Source organism: Rhinolophus ferrumequinum, chromosome 10, assembly GCF_004115265.2.
Source record: "Rhinolophus ferrumequinum isolate MPI-CBG mRhiFer1 chromosome 10, mRhiFer1_v1.p, whole genome shotgun sequence".
Lineage (NCBI taxonomy): Eukaryota > Metazoa > Chordata > Mammalia > Chiroptera > Rhinolophidae > Rhinolophus > Rhinolophus ferrumequinum.
Window position 1 is genome coordinate 41020870 of NC_046293.1, and position 24129 is coordinate 41044998.

At 44.2% G+C, this 24129-nt stretch overlaps 1 protein-coding gene across 2 annotated transcripts in view; it reads left to right on the forward strand.

Moving 5' to 3' along the window:
* The first annotated feature begins 10713 nt into the window (after positions 1-10713).
* The window catches only part of RESF1 (retroelement silencing factor 1), a 28298-nt gene continuing 14882 nt past the window's right edge, over positions 10714-24129 (forward strand). The window contains exons 1-3 of one of the 2 annotated variants that reach the window (XM_033117207.1): positions 10714-11855; positions 13169-13258; positions 19459-19515. The gene's annotated coding sequence lies outside the window, so the exon portion shown is untranslated. The remainder of the gene's footprint in view (positions 11856-13168; positions 13259-19458; positions 19516-24129) is intronic. The other variant, XM_033117206.1, reaches the window with a different exon arrangement.

The window sequence follows — 24129 nt, forward strand, 5'->3', positions numbered from 1 at the left end:
AACAGAATGGTTCCCAGAAGTCAACTGTAACAATAATCCCCTGTAGGCTGACAAACACCCTACGTCCTGCATAGAAAAATATAAAACTTCCATATTCCTTCTCATCAGTGCAACTGTCTACTCTAGACTCTGCCCCTGGCAAGTACTCTGAGAGTATTTCTCTTCTTAAATAAAATTTCTGACTTCTACCCCTTTGTGCCTTGTGAATCTTTCATAACCCATGAGCGACCATGACAATCTCAAGTGACCTTGTCTCCAGCTAACTATTACTAACAGGAAAGGGGAACAGAATATAAGGGATAATCAAGAAAAGAAAAGACTTCATTTACAACTTACAATTATTTATTTACAATGAATAATACGCATCTTTTGTAAGCTAGCATAATTTTGTTATAAATAAAAGGCCAACATAAGAGATGACAAACATTATTTGAATCCAAAAGAATAGCTCTTTGGGAAGCACTGATTCAGGAAGAAACTCAAACAAGTGTTCTGGCTAGGAAGGCAAAGGGTGTTTATGAAAAAGAGAAGGGGAACAATTGTATGAATAGAAGGAATTTCTGTAGGTATAGATAAGCTAACATAGTGATGCTGTTAAGGTCTGGAATCGTCCACCCCTCAGACAGACAGAGGACACACACGATAATGCAAGTCACACAGCGAGGTTTATTTCCAGCTAGCTGGGGTCCGAGTCTCTGCCCGACGCAGCGGGTTTTAACAAGGACCCCAAACACTTAAAGCCAAGGGTTTATATAGCATTTTCAAGGCACTCAGTAATTTTTCATAGCTTTAGAGAGTACAAGATAAACTACAGGACTTACATAGCTTCAAAGAGTATAAGATAAGCTACAGGACCTCTGGTCTCCATGCTGCAAACTGCCCACATCTTGGAATTTACAATTAGGTTGTGTTTCAAGCCAGGGGCTATTAACCCTGACCTTAAGATAGCAGTTCTCATGCTAACGGTCTCTTACATTTCCTCCCTGTTTGTTGTTTATAATGAGGAATCTTGCTCATGTGCGGGCCAGCCGTAGAGGTCCTCAGGGGCGGGCACTCTCTCATACTGTTGTCTTAGGACCATGAGCTGGACAGTATTAATACGATCTTTCACAAAATTAATAAGCTTGTTCAATATGCAAGGGCCAAAGGTTAAAATAAGCACAAGCAAGATAATCGGGCCCACTAAGGTAGATACTAAAGTGGTGAACCAGGGGGATCTATTAAACCAAGCCTCAAACCAGTTCTCCTGAGCTTCCCTTTCCCATTTTCTCTTGGCTAACCCTTCTCTCACTTTTGCCATGGATTCCTTTACTACATCAGTATGGTCAGCATAAAAACAACATTCTTCTCCTAGCGCGACACACAGTCCCCCTTTTTGGAGGAACAACAAATCAAGTCCTCTTCTATTCTGGAGTACTACCTCGGATAGGGAGGTGAGCGACTTCTCTAAATGACGAATTGAGATTTCCAATCTTTCTATATCCTCATCTATGGCCCGCCCTTAGGGAGGTCATTCCTGATTGTTGAGTAGCCAGGTAAGCTATGCCGGTCCCCGGCTCCGGCTATTCCCAAACTGAACAGGGTGGCAATGGTTAGTGCAGTGATGGGCTCTCTTTTACTTCTTGTACTTGTGTCACCATCCCAATGCGAATACATACTCTCCTCAGGGTGATAGAGGATGCGGGGCAGCACAGTTACTAGGACACAGAATTCATTGGCGGCATTAAAGACCGAGGTAGATAGGCACGGGGTGAGGCCAGTCTTTGAACATATCCACCATCCATCAGTTCTGGGGATTAACCACTTAGTGTCACTTTTCCAACTAGGAGTGCTGTCTATGGAGGCACATAAACTTTGTTTAGCCTGGGGCACCTTCCCTAGACAGGTACCATTGCCACTCACTAGTTGCAGGGTTAAGCCAATTTTACGATCCCTCCATGAACACTGAGAGGGTTTCTTACCGTTGTAGGTGGCATTAAGTCCTATTGCCTCATAGAACGGGGGCTTTACAGCATAGCACAGCCAACAGGAGGTTGTGAGGTTAGGACTGGTGGCATTAAGGGTCTCATATACAGTGCGCACCAGTTTCCGCAATGAGTCTTCGGTTGCCTGCGTAGCAGATGTCGAAGGAGTTACAGAGGTCTTGGGCTGGGTTCCCGCGATCCCTCCTGCGGTGTCCTTATCCCTTGATATACCTGGGTTCTTGGTAGGGACGAGAGGGGCCAGTACCTTATTTGGACCTACCTGAGTGCTGATCGTTTTGACTGATAGTTGAATAGTTAGAAGACTGCCAGGGTGGGGGCCTATCCATGCCCAACGGCCTACATCTAATTGGAACCCCCAAGTTAATCCTGATAACCAACCACGCTCTTTTTGTGCCGCGTCTTGATTAAATTGGACACGTACCTGAGGTACCTGGTTGTGGGGGTCCCTAAAGGAGAATTTGACTAGATCCCTGTTTCCCAACGTCCCACTGTCGGGGGCCCGTCATTGGAGGTGACACAATTACAACTACCACAATAGTAGCGGTCTGGGCCGCCACAGTTTTCCAATTGTTTCTTAGGTTCCCTGGGCAGGCCCAAAACCCTTGTGCACTATGTCCTTGAGAGGTGTCGATTACGGCCCGCTTGGACCTGACTGAGTAGTCATACTGCCATCCACGTTTAGAGCCGAAAATGTCACGCAGGTCGAAAAACAAGTCTGGCCACCACGTATTGACTGGGGAGGTATGTGTAGTGCTATTAAGGGTTGTTTGGGTCTGTCCCATCTGTTAGGGTCCATGTTAGCTTATGGGGTTGGTGTGGGTTAATCCCCGCGTGGCTCTTCTCCCAGATGTTGAGCAGAGTTAGGGCTAGCAGCCATTCCTTCGTTAGCTGAGGCAGGGGGCTTGACGCTTCCCCGAGGTCGGGAGAGTTGCAGCTTCAGAGGGTTATCAGGGTGTCGCCGCACGGTCCACTCCTCAGCTTGTGTCTGCTCCAGCTGGTTGGCTCGGCGCACGTGAGAGTGATGGACCCAACGCCCGGTGCCGTCAACGTTTAAGGCAGTGGGGGTAACCAGAATAACCACATAAGGACCTTTCCATCTTTCCTCCAGTGTCCGGGACCTGTGTCTCCTTACCCATACCCAATCCCCGGAACAATGCCATGTTCCGGGTTCGGTGCGTCCTTAATTTCATACAGGGAACGCACTAGGGGCCATATCTCATGCTGGACCCCCTGCAGGGCCTTTAAACTGGACAGATAACTTGGGGCCACATTGGGGTCATGTTCTGGTAGAGTACGAACAATAATGGGGGGTGGTGCCCCATACAGAATTTCGAAAGGTGTCAAACCATGTACATATGGTGAGTTCCGAACCCAGAAGATGGCATAGGGTAAGAAGGTAACCCAGTTCCCGCCAGTCTCGATGCCAGTTTGGACAAGGTCTCCTTTAGAGTCCGATTCATTCTCTCTACCTGCCCTGAGCTCTGGGGATTATATTCACAATGTAACTTCCAATTGGTCCTATTGCTCGGGCCAGTCCCTGTAGGACGTTACTGATGAAAGCTGGGCCGTTATCGGAGCCTAAAACCTCGGGGACCCCATATCTGGGAATAATTTCTTCTAGTAACGCCTTAGCAACAACCTGGGCAGTCTCCCGTTTCGTGGGGAAGGCTTCCACCCAGCCTGAAAATGTGTCAACCATTACTAGCAAGTACTTATACCCATACCTCCCAGGCTTTACCTCAGTAAAATCCACTTCTCAACTCCGTCCCGGCACTCTTCCCCGTACCCTCGTACCTGTATGTTGGGGTCCTTTCTTACTGGTTTTATAGCCTGGCACCCAATGCACTGATCTACGATCTCCTGGATCTGAGCTGCTTGTCGGGGAAACTGGAGGCGGGCGGACTCGAGAATTGTCAGCAACTTCTTTTTCCTAAGTGGGTGGCTTGATGCAGGTTGGAGAGAAGAAACAGTCCTAGCTGTGCTGGCAGTATCAATCTTCCTTCTGCATCCCGATGCCACCCCTGCTGATCAGACTCTGGGCAGTGGTGGCTCTGGATCCATCGCAGGTCTTCCGGAGTGTAGTCAGGTCGCGGGGGCAGGCGCGGGAGCTCGGGTGTGGGCAGGGTGAGTGCTAAAGCTGATGAAGCTACTGCCGCTATCTTGGCGGCTTCATCCGCTTGCCGGTTTCCTTCAGCTTCCGGGGTCCGGGCAGACTGGTGCCCAGGGACGTGGACAACTGCGACTGCCCGGGGGCATTTGCACGGCCATCAGCAGTCCTTTGTACCTCAGGGAGATTGCGCAGAACCTTTCCTTCCGCTGTAACAAGCCTCTCTCCCGGTAGATAGCGCCATGCACATGGACAGTGCCAAAAGCGTAGCGGCTGTCGGTGTAGACAGTCACTCGTCTCCCTTCGGCCCGTTCCAGCGCCTCCACCAGCGCGATCAGTTCGGCCTTCTGGGCTGAGGTCCCCGGGGAAAGTGAGGCACTCCAAATGATGCTCCCCGCCTTGGTCTACCACCACCGCGCCCACCCTGTGCACACCGTCTATAACGAAGCTGCTTCCATCAGTGTACCATACCAACTCGCTGTTGGGTAGTGCGGCGTCCTGGAGGTCGGGGTGCACCTGGGACCTTCTGCCATGATCTCTTGGCAATCATGCAGGGGAGCTTCCAGATCCGGGGGTCGGCAGCAGGGTGGCTGGATTCAGAGCGGTGGGTTCAGCGAAGATGATCCGGGATGCATCTAGCAAGAGTCCTCGGTAATGGGTTAGGCAGGCATTGGTCATCCACCTACCAGGGGGATATTTCAGGACCCCCTCGATCGCAGGGAGGGGTCACCAACCTTCAGATGTTGCCCAAAAGTGAGTTTATCTGCATCCTTCACCATTAGGGCTACTGCCGCGATGATCCTTAAGCACGGGGGCCATCCTGCTGCAACTGGATCTAGCTTCTTGGATAAATAGGCAACCAGACGTTTTCAGGGCCCCAGACACTGCATTAGTACCCCTTTCGCTATTCCCCTTCTCTCATCAACAAAGAGAGTGAATGGCTTCAGGAGGTCTGGCAATGCCAGGGCCGGGGCTCTTAAGAGAGCAACCTTGAGTTTATCATAGGCCTTCTGTTGGTCTGACCCCCAGGCCCAAGGGACCTTATCCTTGGTTGCCTCATACAGAGGCTTCGCTATTTCAGCATACCCCAGAATCCACAGCCGGCAGTAGCCTGTCGTCCCTAAAAACTCGCGGACCTCTCGGGCTGAGGTCGGGACTGGAAGTCTAAGAATAGTCTCTTTTATGGCCTCTGTCAGCCATCTGGTTCCTTCTTTCAGCTTATATCCCAGGTAGGTGACTGTTTGCCTGCATATTTGAGCCTTTTTTGCACTGGCCCAACTGCCCCAGCTCCTGGAGGAGGTCTCCAGTGGCCCGTGGGCATTCAGCTTCGGAGGGGGCTGCCAGAAGCAAGTCATCTACATGCTGCAGGAGCGTAACTGAATTATGGCTCTGACGAAACGAGTCCAAATCCTGATTTAGGGCTTCATTAAACAGAGTTGGAGAGTTTTTGAAGCCTTGCGGTAGTCTAGTCCAGGTCAGCTGCCCGGGGGTTCCTGTATTGTCATTATGCCATTCGAAGGCAAAAATGTGTTGGCTGCTGGGTGCCAGGGCTATGCTAAAAAATGCATCCTTTAGGTCTAAGGTAGTATAGCAGACATGTGAAGGGGGCAAGTGACTTAGCAAGGTATAAGGGTTGGGGACCGTGGGGTGGATGTCTTCGACCCTCTTATTCACTTCCCTCAGGTCCTGGACTGGCCTATAATCTTTTCCCCCTGGTTTCTAACGGGGAGAAGTGGGGTGTTCCAGGCAGAATGGCAAGGTTTCAGTATTCCAGCTTCCAGTAGACGGTTAATGTGCGGGGCAATCCCTTTCCGCGCCTCTGCAGACATGGGGTACTGGCGGATCCGGATAGGCTGGGCCGAGGCTGTAAGTTCGACCACTACTGGTGCTCGGCGGGCCGCCCGACCCACACCTGCTATTTCCGCCCACGCCTGAGGGTACGTTGTAAGCCAATAATCCATATCACGGGGCCATTCTGTAGAGGAGCGTTTGTAGGGGTTGTCCTGCAGGGCGAACAGGCGATGTTCATCCACAAGAGACAGGGTCAAAATATGGAGGGGCTGTCCCTGGCCATCCAATACCTTGATGCCATCCGGCTCAAAATGGATCTGGGCCCTGATCTTAGTCAGGAGATCGCGCCCCAATAAGGGGGCAGGGCATTCAGGGATAACCAGGAAGGAGTGGGTTACTTGGTGGCGGCCTAAGTCCACTTGGTGCCTACTGGTCCACCGATAAGCCTTGGACCCAGTTGCCCCTTGCACCAAACTGGTTTTCTGAGATAAGGGCTCCGTAGGCTTGTTCAAAACTGAGTACTGGGCTCCTGTGTCTACCATGAATCCCACTGGCTTCCCCTCTACATACGCGGTTACCCAAGACTCAGGGAGGGGATCCGAGTCCCGTCCCCCCTAGTCACTGTCCATTCCCGCCAGCAGAACCCGTGCGTCCTGCCCGATCTGGCCCTGGCGCTTGGGGCACTCCCTCTTCCAATGTCCATATTTTTTGCAGTTTGCACACTGTCCCCTATCCAGTCAGGCCGCGGTCTCTACGGTCGGGCTGGTCCGGCTGGACTCAGTCCCGCCCTGTGTGTGCCTTGCACGCCTGCCAACAAGATCTTGGCCATCTCCCTCTGCTGCCTCCTGTTTTCCCTACTCTGATGCTCTCTGTCTTCCTTCCTGATTCGTTCCTGTAACTCCTGATTTTCTTTCCTAATTCTATCCTCCCTTTCTTCGGAGTCTCTCGAGTGTTGAAGACTCTCTCCGCTACTTTCATCAAATCCTGAATGGACATCTCTCCCAGTCCCTCCTGTTTATACAATTTCTTCCTAATATCTGGGGAAGCCTGGTTTATAAAGGACATAATTACAGCCGACTGGTTCTCCTCTGCCAGGGGGTCCAACAGGGTGTACTGTCTATAAGCATCATAGAGGCGTTCTAAAAACACAGCCGGGCTTTCATTTTCCCCTTGCATTATAGTTTTTACCTTGGCCAAATTGGTGGGGCGGCGTGCCGCCGCTCGGAGACCCGCCATAAGAGTCTGGCGGTAGACTCGGAGACACTCCCTACCTTCTGCGTTCCCAAAGTCCCAATCCGGTATATTCAGGGGAAAGCGCTCGTCGATCAGGTTCGGCAAGGTCGTCGGCCGCCCGTTGTCGCCGGGGACATTCTTTCTGGCCTCGGTGAGGATCCGCTCGCGCTCCTCGGTGGTGAATAAGGTCTTCAGAAGCTGCTGGCAATCATCCCAAGTGGGACTGTGTGTGTGCATGACAGACTCGAACAGGTCAGTTAGGCCTTTCGGGTCCTCAGAAAAAGGAGGGTTTTGGGCCTTCCAGTTGTACAGATCACTGCTTGAAAAGGGCCAATACTGGTATGCTCGCTCTCCATCTGGACCAGTCCCTCCTAGTGCTCACATGGGGAGAATCGGCGCCCCAGCAGAGGTGGAGGAGGACGGTTCCTCCTCAGGGGTTTCCTCCCGGTGTCTACGAGGCCTCAATCCCCTCGCCGGTCCTTGGGCTGGGGCAGGGGGACCCGGGGGAGGGGGAGCCATCGGGGAGGCGGTTGAGTGAGGAAGCTCGGAAGCGGCGGCAGCCTCAGGCTTGAGCGGTGCCACAGGCGCGTAAGGAGGGGGGGTCTCTTCCAGATCTAGGTCTATCAGGGAGGGATATGTGTCTGCCCCTTCCTGCAGGATGGGTCTTTTGGTCGGCTTCTCCGGGGGTTTTGGGCTGGCAGTGGGCACCGCCGGCTGGCGGGAGGGTCCCGAAACGGTCAGGACCTTAGGGGGATCTTCCGGCTTTTCGGGGATAAAGGGTTTAAGCCAGGAGGGAGGACTCTCTACTAAGGCTTGCCACATCAAAATATAGGGATATTGGTCCAGATGGCGCCAATTAATAATATCTCGGACCTTCTTAATAATGTCTAGGGAAAAAGTCCCCTGCGGGGGCCAGCCCACATTAAAAGTAGGCCATTCTGCAGAGCAGAAGGTATCAAACTTACCTTTCTTCACTTCCACGCCATAATTACGAGCCTTGGCGCGGATTTCAGGAAAGTGGTTCAGGAGCAGGGTCTTAGGTGTTACCTGAGCCTGTCCCATAATGGTCACAAAGAGAAACCAAGAAAAGACAAAAGAAAGGACAAAAGACACAGTGCCAGCAAATACACAACTTCGCACAGGACTTTTCAACACCCCACCGGCCGGTCAACCACACCACATCCACAGGCGCCGTTTCAATCACACCAGTCACACCATGCTCAGGATCCTTACCCAGGGCCCGTCCAAACGGCGTCCACTGCGGACATCGCTGGGCCACCTTCTCGTCGGGGACGTCTCCCACGACTTCCAGTAATGGAGCCTCCAGGGTCGTAACCCGCTCCTTCCTTCCCGTGAGAATTCTCAATTGGGATTGGGTAGAGACCTGTTTCAGTCCTCCCCTATTTGGGACCAGGCAGAGACCTGTTTCAGTCTCTCCGGTCGAGGACCTGTTTCAGTCCTCTCCTCTCGGAGGTGGCCAAACCTCCTACCACGGTTCCCTATGTAAACCTCGGTATCGGGAGTTGTCTGTTTCCCTGAGGGGGGTATCCCGGATGAGCCCCCAAATGTTAAGGTCTGGAATCGTCCACCCCTCAGACAGACAGAGGACACACACGATAATGCAAGTCACACAGCGAGTTTATTTCCAGCTAGCTGGGGTCCGAGTCTCTGCCCGACGCAGCGGGTTTTAACAAGGACCCCAAACACTTAAAGCCAAGGGTTTATATAGCATTTTCAAGGCACTCAGTAATTTTTCATAGCTTTAGAGAGTACAAGATAAACTACAGGACTTACATAGCTTCAAAGAGTATAAGATACGCTATAGGACTTACATAGCTTCAAAGAGTATAAGATAAACTACAGGACCTCTAGTCTCCGTGCTGCAACTGCCCACATCCTGGAATTTACAATTAGGTTGTGTTTCAAGCCAGGGGCTGTTAACCCTGACCTTAAGATAGCAGTTCTCATGCTAACAGTCTCTTACAATGCTAATTATAATGAATGTCTAATTTTCAGCCTGGTAGTCAGGGACTGCTTTCCTATTATTTTTGCAAACAGTTGTTAGGCCCAATCCAAGCTTACTTTGCCCAGTTTTAATATTCCAAATGTTTGAGAAGTCAGACTTACAAGATAGTTCCTCTGGGATAGCGGTCCTGACTCCATTTTTGAAGTGTCTCCATGTTATTTTTCAGTTTCTTACTATAGATATGCTAATAATATCATGCACTTTTCTAAACCTGTTTGTTTTATAAGTTTCAGAGTTAACAAGCCTTAAGCTACCGTGTTTCCCGCAAAATAAGACCTAGCAGGACCATCAGCTCTAATGTGTCTTTTGGAGCAAAAATTAATATAAGACATTATATTATATTACCCTGCTGTTCGGATGACGAAGGTTCTTTGTCACACTGAGTTGTAAATGCCAGAATGAGAAGGCAATGTAAAACCCAGACATTGATTAAACTTACTCCGGGATAGTGTGTCCTCCCTTTGCAAGTCTCCTTGCTGGTGACTCCTCAAGGCTTCTATATTGATGAATGTGTTGATGGAAGAATGTCCAAACCCGTTGAGAATTTTTACTTTTATTTCAGCCAACCTGATGACACATCAGGAAGCTAGATCTCAAATGCTCCAGAGAATGAGAGTTTTGCGGTTCTTTTTATACATTTGGAATTAAGGAGGGAATGTAAGTACAATTTACAGGAACGTGGGAGAAAGTAAGGCAGGGAAATCTGATGATTGAACTACAGGATAGTTCACAAGATCATCAGCTCCCTGGAGGGTGGTTACAAGAATGTCTGGAAAAGAGGATTACTTTTTGGCATTTCAAAGGTATGTTAACCTAGATGCACAAGAACAATGGACAGGGCTTGCTTAAGGCAAAGATAAACCTTCTATAAGCCTGGGGGTGACTATGTACCATGACCTATCCAGTTAGGAATTTAGGATCATATCACCCTGTGAGGTTACTTTCAGTCACTGAATTTGTCAGATTTATTACATAGCCCCTTTTCATTCACAAATGTCAGTTGCATGTTAGGATTGGTGAAAAGACCAAAAACTTTTGGAACACCAGACAAGCTTTACTTATCTAAAGGAGACAGGAGAAAGTCAGCACAAACACAGACAAAGATACATGGTAGAGAGATCAGCAACATCATCCCAAATAGACTTGAAGTTTCCTGGGCATTAAATCTTACTAGGCATTAAGCCTTTCTAAGGCTATATGGGAGTGGGGTCCTTATCAAACTTTCTGGCAGCAAAACACCCTCTCCCTTGGGTTCATTTCTGCTTGCTGACCTATGTGGCTTAGGTTCTGGAAAAACTCGTATCTGAGCTAAGTGCACCAGCCCATGTTCCAGGATCTGCTCTAGGTTATGTATCAATTCATTTCACTGTCTCAGCAATCATATGAAGTAAGTATTAGTGTTAGTCTCGTTTTACAGATAGGAAAACTGGGCAGATACAAATTGCTGTGAGCGGGATGTGACTATCAAAGTAGCAGTCTCACACACGTTTGTGTCTTTCCACAATGTCAGATTTTATAGAATAAAGCCATGGATTTAGTCCTACTGACTCGCTTTACCACGGGCATTAACACAAGGTTCTGGCTAGAGGACTGCCTCCAATACTGGAGGCAGAGTGGTTTCACACAAGAGGGTCACACAGGTTTGCAAGCAATAGGGGTAAGCAAGGTGAACAGAGTCTCAAGAAAGAAGGATGAGAGAGAAAGAGTCCGATGTTCAGAGTCCTTGTGGTGCTGGGGTACACAGTGTTGGGCCTCAGGCCTGGCTGGTGAGACCATCAGGAGGCAAAGGCTTCAAAGTGCTCCTTCTGGGAGGAGTGCAGATGCAACTGTCAGCTTCTCAGTTGAGGTCTGAGCCACCAGCCGTCAGAGAGCTCCGATTTTATGCTCAGGACTGGGTGCGGTACACCAATCTGCAGTCGATAAAGCCATCCAGCTGGTCACACTCCACCCTGCTTTTAGTTATCTGGTTAGGGCGTTCGCTGGGTACACCTTTCACGTGATGCTCTGGCATGACTGTCACTTTGTAACTGACGTAACTATCAGAGTCATAATTAATGCTCTATACACAGGTTAAGTAATTTTCCCAAGGTTGTATGTCTAGTGAATGGCAGAGCCAAGAACTGAACCTCAAGGGCAAAGGAATATCCTGCCCTCCCTACGGCAAGAACCAAACATCTCTGCTTTTTCTCATTCTTAATTACTCGTACAGGATTCTCTTGTTACTTCCTCCTATGAAAACCCTCTTGTAAAAAAGCCTATTTTCTTTTCTTTGAGAGGGTTCCTCTGCTGAATGGACGTTCTCTCTACTGAATTTGGATCTATTGAATCGATAATTTTGCAGGCGTGCGGTGGTGCTCTTCCATCCCTTTTTAACAAGCCCTCCGAGCGATTCCGATGCAAGTTAAAGGCAGAGAATCACTCACTCACTGCTCGAGAAGTTTTCTCCATTGGATTAGTGAAGGTGTTTTGCAAACAGCGGCATGATCCACTGGGGGGCGAGGCTGGCTGCCTCGACTACTTATCTGGAGCGCACTAGGACCGCGGCAGCGCAGGCCTCGGAAGCGGCCGCTGGGGCGGGGCCCAGCTGTTCCGGGAGCCCCGGGTCTTGCAGCTGGACCCGCCCCTGAAGGCGGACCGGAGTTGACTTAAACTCTGAGGCCCGGGAGGCCGGCTGGTCCTCCTCTCTTACCCCCGCCTGGGTTCGCGCCTGTGGGTAAGTGTAGGACTGGCTACCCCGCTGTCCCTCGCTCGCCTCCCTCGGGTCTCCGGCGGGGTGGTGGGTGCGGGCAATCCAGGTGCCCGCGGGCAGGGGCAGGGCGCGCGCCCGACGAGCGCTTTTGTTCTGAGGCGGGGACGGAGTCGCGCGGCTTGCGGGCTCTGGGGCGGCTCCGGGCCTGGATCCCCGCGCGCTCGCGCGTCCCGCAGGCCGCCACCCGGAGCTCGGCTGGCCTATCCCGTGCGCTGCCTTCCTCACGCTGCGAGGACCGGCTCTGGCCAGCCCCGGACGCCGAGCTGGAGCCCGAGGGCGCCGCCTCACCGGGTGTTTTCCTTAAATTGCCTTACCTTACTGTGGAGGTCGCGGGTGGCGTCAGCGAGGACGCATTTTGTTAAACTACGGGGCGCTTGGTTAGGCGGTTGGGTGTAAAAGTAGGTTCTGTTTTTAATTATTTCCTGTCGCTGGCGTGAAGAAAAAAAAAATCTTTGTTTTGCATTTAGTGTTTGTCAAGCGTTCCCTTCCTCCCCGCCCCCATTATGCTGTTCCTCCCCGAAACAAATACTCGGCTTGCATCTCTAAGTGGCCCGCGAACGCCTCGATACCAGAGACGTTTTCTATTCCTCAGCAATAGTTCGTTCCTACAGGCGTTTTTAAATGCACAAATGCATACCGGTTTTAGGTGTTCCTGAGGGACGCAGATTCCCTAAATACGTGTCCTTAGGGTCCTGAGTTCAGCTGCAAGCTTTTGGAGAATCAGTGAAGCCAAGTTATTTGCAATACTTTCAGTGCCTGTCTTCAAAATAAAGAGAACAGCAGGGGATATTGTATGAGCTTGGGGTGCGTTTTAATGGGCAGGTCGCATAGCTTGTTTGCGGATTTTCTCCTTAATGTATTAGCTGTAAATCTTTTCAGTTTTATTCAGCGTTAACATGCACGAATGTTACTTTTTTTTTTTTGTACAGTTGGATTCACTTACTAATCTTAACAAAACTGCCAAAGTGAAATATTTTTGTTTTAGGATGAAAGGAATATAGTGGATCTGGAGGAGGTCACATTAATTGGAATTCTAAGTTGAAAAGTGAATGGTATTTTAGGTCAGCTCTAGTTTCTATTTTTGTTACTTTGCACACTTAAGAATCAATAAACTTAGTATGCTTTTGGTGCAACCTGAAGTAACAGTTTTGCACAGCATTGCCATATCAAGTAAACAGATGAGAATGTACTTTATTATAAATTTAATATAAATAAAAGTGACAAACTTTATATTAAATAATTATTACATAATGTTTCACTATCCTTGCTGTCCCTAGGACCAAAGAAGTAAATATTGGAGGGACAGTGACGTGTTTGGAGGGAAAGGGAACATATACAATAATGAAAGAGTAACTTCTTATTTAAAGGTAAGTATGTCGGTCCCCTCTCTAAGTAGCCTACTCCAATTTATCTATTACGGAACAAAATTATTAAGTGAATCAGCATTGATTAAAAATTAAACTATAGGACACAATAGATTTGATGACAAAGTTTAGGGAGAAATAACGTGACTGGTTTAGCATGGAGTATTCAGTTCATCTTTGCAAGATTCAGAAGAGGAGATTTTTCATGGCCAGGTGACTGGGGTCCAAGTTACTAAGGCAGAGGTCTACTTAAGGTTATTCTCTACATGCTCTGTTTCTTGTTTGATTGTTTTTATTTTATTATTTCTGGCACATGGTGTTGGGGGGAGGCAGCACAGCACAACTCTGGAAGAACCATTCCTGTGATACCAACCTATAAAGCCAAAGTGATCATCTCCAGGGCTTCCATCTTATAAACACCAAGTGTAGGAAACCTTATGTAATGATTAAGAGCATGGTCCGTGCAATCAGACTGCTGATCTTCAGATCTTGGCTCTATCACTTACTGTCTATACAAACTTGGGGAAATACTTAACCTCTCTGCCTTAGTTATCTCATCTGTAAAAAGGAGGTAACAGTTGCACCTACCTCATAGGATTTTCGTAGTAAAATAGCACGTTTGGAACAGCTCCTGGCACATAGTAAGTCTCAGTAAATTTTAACTGTTGTCATATTACAGGAAATATATTTTATAGCCTAAGACAATACTATGTCTTACAAGAAATTCAGTTTGCTAATTGGAGCTCTCAATCAACTTAACCAATTTTGTGTTGATTAAACTTTCCTGAAGATTCCTGTTGTAGGTTCTGTTTTTGTAAGGAAATACCAGACATGACTCCAGTTTTTACCTGCAGTCTTATTTGAAATCAAGAATGCCGCCATTTAATTCTCTACGCAGGGCAAATTTTGCCTCAAAGCTTTGCTTTCCATATTACTTCTGTGATGTGCTAGAAGCTCTCTCCCGTTTAGGTTATCAAGGTCTGGACACAATTGGAGCATAATGTTTAGAGAATTAATCTAGCTTATTGTTTAAAAGTGTTATAAAGGTGAATTTCAAGAAGATTTTATTTTCTAGCCAGTTCTTCACCCACCTCCATCCTCCCACTGTCTGCAAATAGACAAAGAAAGCATGAGATAAAGAGGCAGCAATTACCAACCATGGTTATAGAATGCAACTTAAAATTTAATTTGTAATAAGCTTTGTAAAGAAAGAATCTTGTGGACCTGAAGAATTCTAATGCTTTGTTGGGAGGCAGCTGTGGTATTATGTGTATTCTTAATACCCTAAGTGTTGCTTGTAAATTGAAGAGCAATGTTGGAGGCGGGGCCTGTTGAAGGAAATGTCTCAAGTGAGACATTGCTCAGTTACAATAATTGCAGAGATTTAATGACAATCACTAAGATTCTCTCAAGGTAAATTACAAGTCTTAATTGTAAATTAACTTGTGGTTAAAATTGCAAACTGGTAATAAAAATTACATTGTCCACCTAAGTTTGAAGAAGTAGAAATCATAAGCAGATCATTTTTTAAGACCCAGAAGAGAATTTATTTCCTCATATAATTTAAAAGTCATGTAGCTTGACTGGGCCCAGCTTGGCTGTATCCAGCATCTGAAAGAAAGTCTGAAAGACGTGAGACACCATCTTTGAGCTCAATGAAGTCAATGTTTTTAGCATTGACTTCATTCTCAGGCACACCTCCCTTCATTGGGTGGTCCTTAGTATCTCTAGGTATATTATCTGTTGACATGAAAACAATCCAAACCTATTAAAATTTTTATGAGTTTATTAGAATGTATTTGAGCCAAATTGAGGAGATGCTTGGAAGCAAGGTTTTCAACAATGGACTGGAAAAATGCTCTGGAGAATGGCAATTTTCTAGTTCTATGCATTTGGAATCAAAAGAGGGAAAGTAAGGAGGATTACGTGAAATCCATTGGTGTTAGATTATGGAGGCTGGAGAAAACAAGGGCAGGAAAATCACTGTGACTGGATAAAAAGTAAAACGGAGAGACACATACTTCTTTTATATTGGTTGGTACAGGATAGTTAACATTTACAGTAAGTAGGGATGGAATACAGGGAACAGATCATGTGCTCCCTGAGAGTGGTTACACCTCCCAGGGGTCTGGAAAAGATTACTCTGGGATTTCAAAGATTTGTTAACCTAGATGCACAAGAACAATAATGGACAAAGCTTGCTTAAGGCAAAGATAAACCTTTTATTAAGGAAGTCATAGGCCTGGGGCGTGACTACCCACCTTGACCTGCTCAGTTAGGAATTTATGATGACATCATCCTGTGAAAGTTACCTTTGTCACTGAGCCTGTCAGATTTATTACATGGGGCCTTCTGTTGTTCATTTATCTAATCAGTTTTAACTTGCATGCCTTTTTGTCCGGTTGCTCTATCAAAAGTCTATAAATAAATTTCATTGGCTCTCAGTGGGTCATGATTGCTAATAACAGGGAAATGCCGTTTGGTTTTTTGATTTTCGTTTGTTTTTTTTAAACCAGCTTAAGAGATGTAATTCATATACCATATTCATGTAATTCAATTCACCCATTTACAACGTACAATGGTTTTAAGTATAATTTACATATAGGTATATTTGTGCAACCATCACAATTTTAGAATATTTTCTTGGCCCTCAAAATGATGTAGGATGTTCCTTAGTGTATGCCGGGTTCATAGTCTTGTGGAGCCAAAAAATGGATACACGGACCAAGGAGAGGCAAAGAGTTACAGGAAGACAGTTTATTATAGCAATCAAAGACTTATAGCTCTGGAGTGGGCGGGGGTACCTGAAACTGGGATGCCTATTAGCTCAGGCAAAAAGCTTGTGTTTATATACTTTTATTTCTACCTGGGAGGGGTTATGCTGGAATGTTCGTTGCTTATGGATAGTGCTTCTAAGACTCGCTGTACTGCTCAGCCTGGGGGAGACCTTTGTAAATCCAGTTGCCCCAGAGCATGACTGATGATTTTGCTCTGGTATGGTTGCCCTGGTACAGTTGCCTGGTATGGGTAAGTTATTCAGTGTTCTGTTTTTGCTCGGTCTACAAAGGAATTTCTAACTGCCTGAATTATACTGACTAACCTGCCTCAAAGTGAATCTCCATACTCATGTGCAGTCCACTCCCCATTATCTCCCAACCCACCCATCCACAGGCAACTATTAATGTAGTTTCTGTCTCTAGATGTGTGTATTCTGAATATTTCGTATAGATGAAGTCATATGCATGGTCTTTTGTTGCTCTTCTCTCACCTAGCACAATGTTTCAAGGTTCATCCATGTTGAAGGCATATATGTACATCACCCTTCACCCCTTTTTATTGTCAAGTAATATAGGTATTGTGCAGAGATGACACGTTTTGTTTTTATCCTTTCATAAGTATGTTTATTGTTTATCCTTTCATAAGTATTGTTTATCCTTTCATAGTATTGTAAAACAACACATTTGTATTGTTTCTACTTTTTGGTGCTGTGAATATTCATGTACAGTGTTTGTATGAACATACATTCTCAGTTCTCTTGTGTACATACCTAGGAGTGGAACTGTTCTATCATGATAACTATAGTTGACCTTTAAGAAACTATCAGACTGTTACTCAGTAGGTGAGGCCATTTATATTCTCAGCAGCAATGCATGAGTTCTGTTTTGTCCACATCCATATCAACACTTGTCTTTTTTATTATAGCCATCATAGTGATGTGCCTGAAGTGGTTTCTCACTGTGGTTTTTGATTGCATTTCCCTGAGAATTAATGATGTGAAATATCTTTCATGTGCATATTTGCTATTTGTATATCTGTTTTGGAAAATGTCTATTAAAAACCTTTAGATACTTTAAATTTGAGTTGTCTTTATTGTTGAGTTGTAAGAGTTAGTTATATTTTCTGGATTCTGATTCCTACTAGTGACCATAAATGTGAGGGTTTGTTTTCGTTTCTATCACATTGATTAAGGTCTATCCTGTATCAATACCACATGGTATTGTTTACTGTAGTTTTGTAGTTTATAGTATTAAAAGTAAAATTAAACAGTAAATTTGAAGATCTGATTGGATTTATTGAACGATTCATGAATCAGGTAGCATCCCGTTCAGTAAATAGAGAGGTGCTCCAAGAAGTTGTGCCAAATTAATATAATTTATATGTCAGCTATAAATGAAAAATTAAAGAAGTGCAAAATGGAAGGGTTTTATAGCAAACTGGGGGGAGGGTGGCAGTGGTCTTATCAGGCAGATTACCTCAGTAATGTTGATCAGGAAATTCCAGCTTAAATTTTACTCCTAGGAGGGCTGAAAATGCAGTTAATTCTTGGTTTGCTGTCCTGGAGCAAGTGATCCCACCTTTGTCCTGTTTTTCTTTACTAGTCAGTTTTGAAATTGGGAAGTATGAGTCCTCTAATTTTACTCTTTTTCAAATGAATTTTAGGATCTGGTTCTCAATTTATGCCAAAAAAATCTGAGATTTTGGTAAGGATTACACTGAATCTTAGATAAATTTGGGGAATGTTGCTACCTTAACAGTACTAATTTCCAATCCATGGATGGGTTTTCTCCCCCCCGTTTTTTAGGTCTTAAATTTCTTTTAGCAATGTTTTATAGTAGTATTCACAGTAAAAAATTTACACTTGTTAAATTTATTCAGTTTTATTGTTGTTACTATAAATGAATTTTTTTTTCTAGATTAAATGTTTTAGAGAAATACATTTGGTTTTTGTATATTGAGCTTTGTATTAGGCAACTTAGCCAAACTAGTTTGTTAGTTCCATTAGTTTTTTAGTGGATTCTTTACAATTTTTTTATGTACAAGATGATGTCATCTGCAAGTAGAGATAGTTTTACTTCTTCATTTTCAGTCTGGATATCTTTTCTTTTTTCTTTTTTGCCTAATTGCCATGGCTAGAACTTCTAGTATAGTGTGAACAGAAGTGGCAAGAGCAGACATCCTTGTCTTTTTCCTAATCTTAGAGGGAAAGCATTCAGTCTCACCATTAAGTATGATGTAAGCTGTGGGTTTTTTTTTTTTATAGATGCCTTTTTATCAAGTTGAAGTTTCCTTTTTCTAGTTTGCATGTTTTTATCATGCAGTTACTGGATTTTAAGATAGCATTTAATTTCAGTCACATTGTATCTTGACTTCCCCTGCTGAGATGATCATGTGAGTTTTGCCCTTTAGTCTGTTGATATGTTCTATATATAACATTGAATTTTTTTAAATGTTGAACCAATCTTGCATTTCTGAAATACATCCCACTTGGTCATGGCATACAATTTTTATTTGGTTGCTAGTATTTTTGTTGAGGATTTTTACATCTATATTCATAACAAGTGGTCTGTAGTTTTATTGTGATTTCTTTTCAGTAATATTGGCCTCGGAATTGAGTTGGGAAGTATTCCCTCTTCTTTTATGTTTTTGAAGAGTTTGTAGAATTGGTTTATAAATCTTTAAATTTTTGGTATGATTCACCAGAATGCCGTCTGGGCCTAACTATTTCTTTTGGGTAGTTTTTTTGTTAATGCAATCTTTTTATAGGTTTATTTAGATTTCCTATATCTTCTTGAGTCCGTTTTGGTCAGTATGTCTTTGGGGGTGTCTTTTGGGGTTCTATACCCAATTCCAACGTGTGTGTACGGGAAAAGAAGTTTACCCCCCACACCAATAACAAGCAATTATTTGGGGACAGATTTCATAGGTTAAGGGCTGAGTCCCACTAGACTGCCCACCACACACACTCTGTAGATGCCAGTGGCAAGATCATGTCGTTACTTGTGCTTCTGACATACCAACTGCAGATTGAAGGTCCCACAACCCGCTCCTCGGACTTCAGATGCTAGTCACAAGTTCAGGTTATTACCTGTACTTCCTGTCAACTGGCTATGGATGAGGGTTTTTAAACCCCGTCCTTGAATTTGATTAATTTGCTAGAGCAGCTCACAGAACTCAGAAACATTTTGCTTAGTAGATTACTGGTTTATTGCTAAGGATAGAATCGACAGCCCGATGGAAGAGATGCACAGGGTAAGGTATGTGGGAAGGGACTTCCATGCCCTGTTCTAGCAAGCCATTCTCCCCCGATCTCCCTGTGTTTAATCCTGAAGCTCTGAACCCTGTCCTTTTGGGTTTTTCTGGAGGTTTTATTATGTAATCAAGATTGATTAAATGAAGACACCTTTATTGCTCTCATCACTTAGGAAAATCCAAGGGTTTTAGGATCTCTGTGCCAGAAACGGGGATGAAGACCAAATATGGTAAGTCCAACTTAAGGTCGATAGGGTGCTGCGACTTAAATGAAATGACTGTAATGAAACTGATTTTATCATAGGTTAATTGGTATAAAAAAAGTTAAGTTTCTAAGACACCTCATCAATGTTATAATGAAACAATGTTATTGGAGGACCTGCTGTACATATTTCTTACCAATATCACAGGGGGTTTGTCCTTTTTATCCAAATTATTGAATATGTTGGCCTACAGTTCATAATATTCTCTTTTTTTAATGTAAGCTTGGTATTAATGTCCCTATTTCATTGCAGATGTTAGTAACTTGAGTCTTTTGTTGAAAGAAAAGACTGTTGAGGTTCTTGCAACCCTCTCAACAGAACCTGGGACCACCAGAGTGAACACTGGGATGTGGTCTACAATAATGAGTAACTAACGGAATAACACTTTTATGAGATTTCTCGTCAGAGGCGTTTCAGCGTCTTTTATAGGAGCTGATCAGTTTTACTCAAGGAATTTTTTCCTCTCAGGAGATACAGAATTGGCTCACTCTTTTAATAAGTGATACTTAAACTCCTAATAACAGTTTGGGCGCTGACAGAATACTGCATACAGCTTATACTCCCCCGGTAAACATTACTCGTGTACTTGAGGCAGTTGTCAGAGATGTCTAGATGTTTGAGACCACCACCCCTCTAATGGGTCATGTTTCCTTGATGTGGGTACCTAGAGGGCTCTTAAAATGAGTTGTTAGGCAGACCTCCATGGAAGGATAACTGACTTCACGTGTACTCTATGATCTTTAATTCCCACTTTAGGGAATAACACAACTAGAAAAGATGATCTGAAATTTGTCTTGACACATCTGGAAACAACAACAAACCCCAGTTGACCCTTGAACAACATGTCTCTGAACTGTGAGGGTCCACTTATACATGGATTTTATTTTTTCAACAAATACATAGTACTGTAAATGTATTTTTCTCCTGTTCATGATTTTCTTAACATTTCTCTAACTTTGTTGTAAGAATATAGTATGTATACAATAGAACATACAAAGTATGTGTTGTTTATGTTATTAGTAAGACTTTCCATCAACAAGTAGTTTTACGTTTTTAGAGAGTCGAAAGTTATGCTCGGGTTTTTGACTGAACGCAGGGGCTGGGAGGTCACTGCCCCTAACCCCTGCTTGTTTACGGGTCAACTGTAGTGAAAACTCTAGTGTCAGGATGGGATGCATGGGATTACCAGCACCCCACGCTATACCTGGATTAATCAATCAGGAAAAACGGCATTTTATTTCCCTCTACCCTGTTCTTCATGGGGGCTCTCACTGGTGATGCCAGCCGGTACATACTTAGCTGGCTCCATACGGAAAGCCTGATTGTCGCCTGACCTCCAAAAGGCCTGATCATCCTGCTGGGAGCACAGTCCAGTCACTCAGACCCGGTATTGTTTAAGAGAAAGTACAATTTGATAGTTTGGCCAGTGCTTCTGAATAGACTTTGTAGCTGGATACATGAAAAGCAGGAGAATAGAGGTCTAGGTGAACAGCTTTACCATGGTCCCCGTCTCTTCTCATAGGCTGCAGTCAGTCTCAGTCTGACCCACACCTTGGCAGGACACACTGCAAGTCCTCCTAGAACAAAGGTTGATAAACCCACTGGAGAAATAGCCACAAGGCTTTTCTCTTGTCTGTCTTCCTGGTTTCAGTTGAGCACAGAACCTGACCACCTCCTCCCTTCCCTTTGGGGTGTAGCTGCAGGCTACACAATGGCTGTAGTTGGAGCAGCCTTGTATTCTCGTCCGCCTCCATATCACCTCCTGGGACTAGGGACACCGATGGTTTTGCTGTTTGAGTAAGCAACACACTGTGCATCCATTTCGTCTCGTCTCTCTTCTAACTATATGGCAGTGTGCAGAACCAACATAGCTGTGATGATAGGACTCCCAGCCCTGCTAGCCATGGTGCCGCCCCTTAGGGAAGACTGCTTGACTTCATGAATTTGTCGTGACAGTTAAATGTGAGAATGTATTTAGAGCATTCAGCATAGTTCTTGACATACAGTGAATTCTCACATGTTAAGCTATCATTATTTATAGAGTTGTATTATAAATAATGTAAAATTTAGAATCTATTCTTGAAAGCCTATTTTAAGGCTTTATTAGCCTTATTTCTCCAATGACAGGATACAAAAAGCCAGAGCTAGAATAGGTTCAATAAATCCTAATACTTTTAGAATTACTGAAAAGTGGCTTTTACACTGAGGTGTTGTTGTTTGTGGTTTTGTTGTTTTTTTAATAGAAATATCTATAGCTTTTTCCAATACGAATGAGTTTTCAAATGAAAAATGCTGGCATTCCTCAATTTAACCACATCGGTAGACACACTCTGAATAAACTTTGGCTTGTGGAACACATTAGAGGTGGAACTTACAAAGCCATAAGGGAAAGGTCCAATTAAAAATGCCAAAGCAGGTTTGTTTTTGTTTTTTTTTCAGGTATGAGAAGAGTGTTATTCATACATAAGTGTATATGTCTGTGTATATGTATATATATGATTTTCTTAAGAAGTCTTACATTTTTGAGGTACTAAAATGCTTAGGTGAAATTACGTAATGTCCATAGTTGGCGTAGATGTGAAGAAGGATGAAGTGGGACTTTTTCCCATCTATAAGTTTAAATAAGGACTTCTCTTTAATTTGGTGTTCAGCAATTACAGATAATGTTTATTCATTCAACAAACATTTATTGAAACCTGCTAGATATTGTCTAGGTACAGATCTTTGGGTTGTCCCAAGACAGTCTTTTTTTATGCCTATTATTTTGGCTATTTATAGCACTATCTTTCACTCTAGTAATGTTCCAGTTTCTTTGATAAAAGCACTATCTTTCACTCTAATAATGTTCCAGTTTCTTTGATAAAATAACGGTCACACTTGTATATAAAACAATTCTTGATATGGCAGTTTTTCCTTTCATGTTCTGTTTCTTACTATTTCATTTTGCCTATAGAAGGCCTGGCCATTGCCAGCCATAATATAATAGTTCCATTTTCATAGAGTTCTTTCTGTTCATGGATATATATACCCATGCATGTGTATTTAAGATACTAGTGTTGATTATTCCTCAAAGGTATGATTTTAGGTGATTTTTGGCTTTGTAATTTTTGTAGTAAGGCTGACTTTTAAATAAAGGAAGCTGCTGGGTTGACAAGTTTTCAGTTAAAAGTACATTCTTTGCATTATATGGCTATAGAATACTTTCATTTATTTATTTATTTATTTTTATTGGAGAATATTGGGGAACAGTGTGTTTTTCCAGGACCCATCAGCTCCAAGTCAAGTTGTTGTTTTTTTTTCAATCTAGTTGTGGTGGGCGCAGCTCAGTTCCAAGTCAAGCTGTTTTCAATCTAATTGTGGAGGGCACAGCTCAGCTCCAGGTCCAGTTGTTGTTTTTACTCTAGTTGTGGAGGGCGCAACTCACTGGCCCATGTGGGAATCAAACTGGCAGCATTGGTCTTATGAGCACTGTGCTCTAACCAACTGAGCCAACCGGCCACCCTAGAATACTTTTAAATGAGAAAAGTTACACAAGTATTTTCTTAACCATTGTGAGGTCTTTATGAAATTTTTATGTGAAATCCGCATGCATTCTTAGATTTATAGTAGATTTATAGCCTCCTGCAGCCATTCACTTCCTTTGTTTCCCCTCTGCTTCACAAATTAATTTGATTTTTGCAGTTCACAACTTGCTATTCACAACTTCCCATACTTTGGATTTTTAGAGACTTGGTTTATTCCCAGTTTTCTCATAGGAGTAAGAATAATAATATCATACAATATTAAAAGCCTGAAACTGTCAGACCTAAAAATAAACCCTGTCTATCTCCAGGATGCAAGATGTTTTCTTACATTCAAAATTTAAAAAGACTTTTAATGATGACTCACAGGAAACGTCCATGGATTCTCTCTTTAGAAAGGAGTATGTATGAATTATGTCTCTGAATTCCCCCAGTTTGGGCCACAGCACTTTATCAATGTCAACACAGAAGGAGAGCTGCTTGCCTGCCAGTGAAGACTACCACGTTATCACCATGCACATATTAGTATTGTCTCTTCAGTGAACTGTAAAACCTACAGACAGATAGGTGATGTTAGAGTAGAGCCAAACTTTGTGTGAACGACCGTGTTTCCCCGAAAATAAGACCTAGCCAGACCATCAGCTCTAATGCGTCTTTTGGAGCAAAATTAATGTAAGAATAAGACCGGGTCTTATATTAATTTTTGCTCCAGAAGATGCATTAGAGCTGATGGTCCGGCTAGGTCTGATTTTCGGGAAAACGGTATATCTAGGATCACAATTTAGAGTTTGCTAATTTACCTATAGCCAGTTATAGTAAGGATGTTCCTAGGAGAATTCCCCACAACAGAATATAAGAATCCAGTCCTTTGATGGCTTGATGGTATCTGCTCGCATTACTGGGGTGCTTGCTGACCCTTTCACCATTTCACAAAAGTACTGGGACTATTGGATCCAGCTCACAGTAACTGCCAGAGAGGATAGAGCCATAAACCTACAAGGCAACCAATGGACAATTCACTCACCTACAAGTTAAGGTACTCCAATTCGTTTTCTTTAAC